Below are 6000 nucleotides of genomic sequence, written 5' to 3'. Positions count from 1 at the left end.
AACCAAGGCAGTATGGTACTGGCACAAAAACAGAGGTATAGATCAATGGAACAGGATAGAAAGCCCAGAGATAAACTCACGCACATATGGTCACTTTATTTTTGATAAAGGAAGCAAGAATATACAGTGGAGAAAAGACAGCCTCTTCAATAAGTGGTGCTGGGAAAACTGGGCAGCCACATGTAAAAGAATGAATTTAGAACACTCCCTAACACCATACACAAAAATAAACTCAAAATGTATTAAAGACCTAAATGTACGGCCAGACACTATAAAACTCTTAGAGGAAAACAGGCAGAACACTCTATGACATAAATCACAGCAAGATCCTTTTTGACCCACCTCCTAGAGAAATGGAAATAAAAACAAAAATAAACAAATGGGACCTATGAAACTTAAAAGCTTTTGCACAGCAAAGGAAACCAGAAGCAAGACAAAAAGACAACCCTCAGAATGAGAGAAAATATTTGCAAATGAAGCAAATGACAGAGGATTAATCTCCAAAATTTACAAGCAGCTCATGCAGCTCAATATCAGAAAAACAAACCACCCAATCCAAAAATGGGCAGAGGACCTAAACAGACATTTCTCCAAAGAAGATATACAGATTGCCGACAAACATATGAAAGAATGCTAACATCACTAAACATTAGAGAAATGCAAATAAAAACTTCAATGAGGTATCACCTCACACCAGTCAGAATGGCCATCTTAAAAAAATCTACAAATAATAAATGCTGGAGAGGGTGTGGAGAAAAGGGAACCCTCTAACACTGTTGGTGGGAATGTAAATTGATACAGCCACTATGGAGAACAGTATGGAGGTTCCTTAAAAAACTAAAAAAAGAACTACCATATGACCCAGCAATCCCACTACTGGGCATATATACCCTGAGAAAACCATAATTCAGAAAGAGCCATGTACCACAATGTTCATTGCAACACTATTTACAATAACCAGGACCTGGAAGATACCTATGAGTCCATTGACAGAAGAATGGATCAAGAAGATGTGGCACATATATACAATGGAATATTACTCAGCCATAAAGAGAAAGGAAATTGTTATTTGTAGTGAGATGGATGGACCTAGAGTGTGTCATACAGAGTGAAGTAAGTCAGAAAGAGAAAAACAGATACTGTATGCTAACACATATATATGGAATCTAAAGAAGAAATGTTGGTTATGAAGAACCTAGCGGAGGACAGGAATAAAGACACAGATGTCGAGAATGGACTTGAGAACATGGAGGGGGGAAGGGTAAGCTGGGACGAAGTGAGAGAGTGGCATGGACGTATATACACTACCAAAATAGATAGCTAGTAGGAAACAGCCACGTAGCACAGGGAGATCAGCTCGGTGCTTTGTGACCACCTAGAGGTGTGGGATAGGAAGGGTGGAAGGGAGATGCAAGAGGCAGGAGATATGAGGATATGTGTATATGTAATGCTTATGCACTTTGTTATAAAGCAGAAAGTAACACACCATTAAGATACCATAGTAAAGCAATTATACTCCAATAAAGATGTTAAAAGAAAATAAAACAGTAACATCAAATGCTGGATCAAATGCTAAACTTGGCAGGATGACAGGATAGTTGGTGTAAACCATGACTGTAATGTAATCCTCTCCACAAGGTTGTTACTTTTACCCCCATTTTACCTGGGAGGATATTGAGGCTCAGACTGTTGAAGCATCTTATCCAGGATCATATAGGTAGCTAAAAACATCTGTATGATTCCAAACTCTTACCTCACTGTAAATCACTGCCATTTTAGTATCTGACCACCTTAGACCTACAATCAAGGTACAGTGTTAACTAATTATGGGTTCTCAATACAAACTTGTATTTAAAAATACATTTACATGTTTTTACTTATGGAACCTTAACATTGTGTACAAGAGGGTTGAATGAGAGGTTAAATTATGACCACTTTCCCAGCAGGGATTCTTGGAGCTTAGAGGGATGGTATAGACGTGAGGAAGGTGGTCTACCGGGGAAAGAGTCAGCACGTTGGAACAAAGCTTGAGTGCAAAAGAGCTGAGTGAGTGGATGCAGAGTTTTTGCTGTAACAGTTTGCCCAGCAGGTACTTAAAATTCAGTTGGTCAAGGAAAAACAAATTAGGTTATTCTGCTATTAAGCAGAGCTTTGAAGGAGAGTGAAGGTTCTTGTGTTTATAGTTCAATGAGAAAACATCCCAGGGCCCTAAGGAGAGAGCTGGCTGGCTGAGGTTTTTGTTTCTTCCTTTCATTAATCTACACATTCTAACTGTGTAAGACCTTTATTCATTTATTTGGAATCCTGATCACTCCAAGTCATAACAGCCTAGTTTCTTGACAATATGGACAAAATGGTATTTTTCTGACTTATTCCTCTTTGGCAGAATAGTGTAAATCTGAGTTCCTTGCTTCTCTAGGACTGATGTGCTCGGTGCCTACAATGTGTCTCGTGTGTTTTCCCACAATAACACTCCCAGCCAGTATGTAACATCATTCTCTTTGCAAAGATGGCCATGTACCTGTCGGGTGTCTGATGTGAGTTTCTGAAATGCTCCTGACATGTAACCACTCCTCTATTTGACATCAAAATATGGAAAACCAGCCTCCTCCCCCAGTGTTGTTACATGCTGGTACCATGTTACTTCACGTTCTTGGATTTCTTTTAGAGATGCTTTAGAAATTATTTAGGAAAAACAGTACAGATAATGTTTTAAAAATACTCATGAACCTACCACCTAGAAATAATGTGTATTATATTGTCATGTTCCTTCTTACTTTATTAAAAAATTAAATATTATAGATAGCAGGGAGGTCCTCTTTGCACCTTTTTCCTAATCCTCTTCCCAGAAGCAACTGCTCCCATGAATTTCATGGGTTTCCTTCCATCTCTCTTTTTATATTGATATTTTTAACTACATAGATGTATGTATTTTAAATTATAAACATTTATATAAATAATATATATTACATATTATATTGCATGAAACAATCTGTAACAGTCTGTAACTATTTTATGCCATACTTTGCTTTTGTGATCGTCATATTGATACATGGAGATCTAGTCATGAATTTGAATGGCTGTTTAATACTTCCATTATATGAATATATCAGAGTTTATGCATTTCTCTATTGATAGACATATAGGTTGATATTCATTGGAGTTCCAACAGAAAACAGATGGCACACTCATGTTGGGTTATCAAGGAGAATTTAATAAAGTGATTGTTAATGACTATGTGGGCCAGGTTTCAGAATAAAACAAGGAAGGGTACAGTATCCCACAGAAAAAACTGCACACTTATTGCCACCCCTAGGCCTGACACAGGGCTATTGTGCCCAGAGAGAGAGCTGTCTTGAGAGGCCTGACGTGAGCTGTGTCCTCTGTAGAGATGCAGCTACCTCACCATGATCCCTCAAAGAGAGGAGAGGAAACACTTTGACTGCATTCTCTTCCCTCCCTCTGGCTTCCTGTTGGGCTCCCCATTGGATGATAGGGGTTCATTGCTGTAGTCCTTAAAGATGAGCTTCCCAGGTCGCAGCATCATGGAGGAGGGTGGACTCTGGATCTGGAAGGGTGAAAGGAGATATGCAGCACACCTTTGTTTCATAGGTTTTGCTACTCCAGATACTGCTTCAGGGCCCATCTTTGTCATGCCTCCATATCATCTGTCCAGAGTTTCTCAGGGTGTGTATGTATAGCAGTGGAGTAGCATACTCTTAAGGATATAGATTTTCCACTTCTCTGCATATTGTCATCTTGTTCTCCAAAGTGGTTGTATTTTTACCAACTCTGCACTCGAGTTCCTTTTCCTGTGTCCTCACCAGCACTTGATATTTTATTATTGCCAAAATGGTGAGTTTGAAATGGTATCGTGACATGGATTTTAACATACTTTTCCTTGATTATCTGTGAATTGAATGGCTTTTCCTATGTTGATCAGATATTCTAGTTTCTTTTCCTGTGTTTTATGATTTGTAGCTGTTGCTCATTTTTCTATTGTGTTGTTTGTCCTTATTGATCTGTAGGAATTCTTTTTTTTTTAAGAATCTTGGATGATATTTATTTATGATTTCTTAGATTTAAAGTTGTAAGTCTTGGTATCTTTAGAAGTTTCTTATTTCAAGTATTTATTTAATGAAGGAAATTCAGTCTTTGTGAAATTAAAAAACAGATGTTATCCTAGGGTGGAACATTTAATTTTGAGGTCCTGTTTGATGCTGAGTACAATTACTAAGTTGGTTTTTTTTTCTTTTAATTTTTATTGGAGTATAGTTGCTTTACAATGTTGTGTTAGTTTCTGCTGTACAGCAAAGTGAATCAGTTATACATATATCCCCTCTTTTTTTAGATTACTTTCTCATTTAGGTCACCAGAGAGCATTGAGTAGAGTTCCCTGTGCTATACAGTAGGTTCTCATTAGTTATCTGTTTTATACATAGTAGTGTATATATGTCAATCCCAGTCTGCCAGTTCATCCCAACCCCTCTTCTCCCCTTGGTATCCATAAGTTTGTTCTCTACATTTGTGTCTCTGTTTCTGCTTTGCAAATAAGTTCATCTGTACCATTTTTCTAGATTCCACATATAAGCAATATTGTACTATATTTGTTTTTCTCTTTCTGACTTACTTCACTCTGTATGACAGTCTCTGGGTCTATCCACATCTCTGCAAATGGCACTGTTTCATTCCTTTTTATGGTTGAGTAATATGCCATTGTATATATGTACCACATCTTCTTTATCCATTCTCCTGTTGATGGACACTTAGGTTGCTTCCATGTCCTGGCTAGCGTAAACAGTGCTGCAATGAACACTGGGGTGGGTGTATCTTTTTGAATTATGGTTTTCTCTGGGTATATCCAGGAGTGGAATTTCTGGGTCATATGGTAGTTCTATTTTTAGTTTTTTGAGGCACCTCCATACTGTTCTCCATAGTGGCTGTACCAATTTACATTCCCACCAACATCGTTAGAGGGGTCCCTTTTCTCCACATTCTCTCCAGCATTTATTGTTTGTAGATTTTTTGATGATGGCCATTCTGACTGGTGTGAGGTGATACCTCATTGTAGTTTTGATTTGCACTTTTCTAATAATTAGTGATGTTGAGCATCTCTTCATGTGTTTGTTGGCAATCTGTATGTCTTCTTTGGAGAGATGTCTGTTTAGGTCTTCTGCCCATTTTTTCATTGAGTTGTTTGTTTTTTTGACATAGAGCTGCATGAGCTGTTTATATATTTTGGAGATTTATCCCTTGTTGGTTGCTTCATTTGCAAATATTTTCTCTCATTCTGAGGGTTGTCTTTTCATTTCATTTATGGTTTCCTTTGCTGTGCAAAAGCTTTTAAGTTTAATAGGTCCCATTTGTTTATTTTTGTTTTTATTTTCATTACTGTAGGAGGTGGATCAAAAAAGATCTTGCTGTGATTTATGTCATAGAGTGTTTTGCCTATGTTTTCCTCCAAGGGAGGAGTTCTTTTTTTTAATTGAAGTATAGTTGATTTACAATATTGCGTTTGTTTCAGGTGTACAGCAAGTGATTTGGTTATACATATATATATATATATATATATATATATATATGTGTGTGTGTGTGTGTGTGTGTGTATGTAAATGTCTATATTTTTTCTTTTCTTTTCCATTATAGTTTATTACAAGATAGTGAATACAGTTCCATGTGCTATAGAGTAAATCCTTGTTGTTTATGGGAATTCTTTATGTAACCTGAATTCTAGTCCTCTACTTATTATGTATGTTGAAAATATCTTCTCCTAGTATGTGGATTTTCTTTGAACTTTGTTTCTCATGTTCTTTGTTCTAATACTTTAAAATTTTATGAAATCATTTTTTCCTTTATTAAACATGTTTAGGTCCTGTTTGTGAACAACTTCCTGACCTGGAGATCATACAAGTATTCTTACGAAGTATTTTTCTAAATTTTTTAGTCTAAAAATTTTACTTTTGACTTGTAGGGCTTTAATGCATTTGGACTTTTTGTTTG

This window comes from Mesoplodon densirostris, chromosome 6, assembly GCF_025265405.1.
Source record: "Mesoplodon densirostris isolate mMesDen1 chromosome 6, mMesDen1 primary haplotype, whole genome shotgun sequence".
Lineage (NCBI taxonomy): Eukaryota > Metazoa > Chordata > Mammalia > Artiodactyla > Ziphiidae > Mesoplodon > Mesoplodon densirostris.
This window is presented reverse-complemented; position numbering follows the sequence as displayed.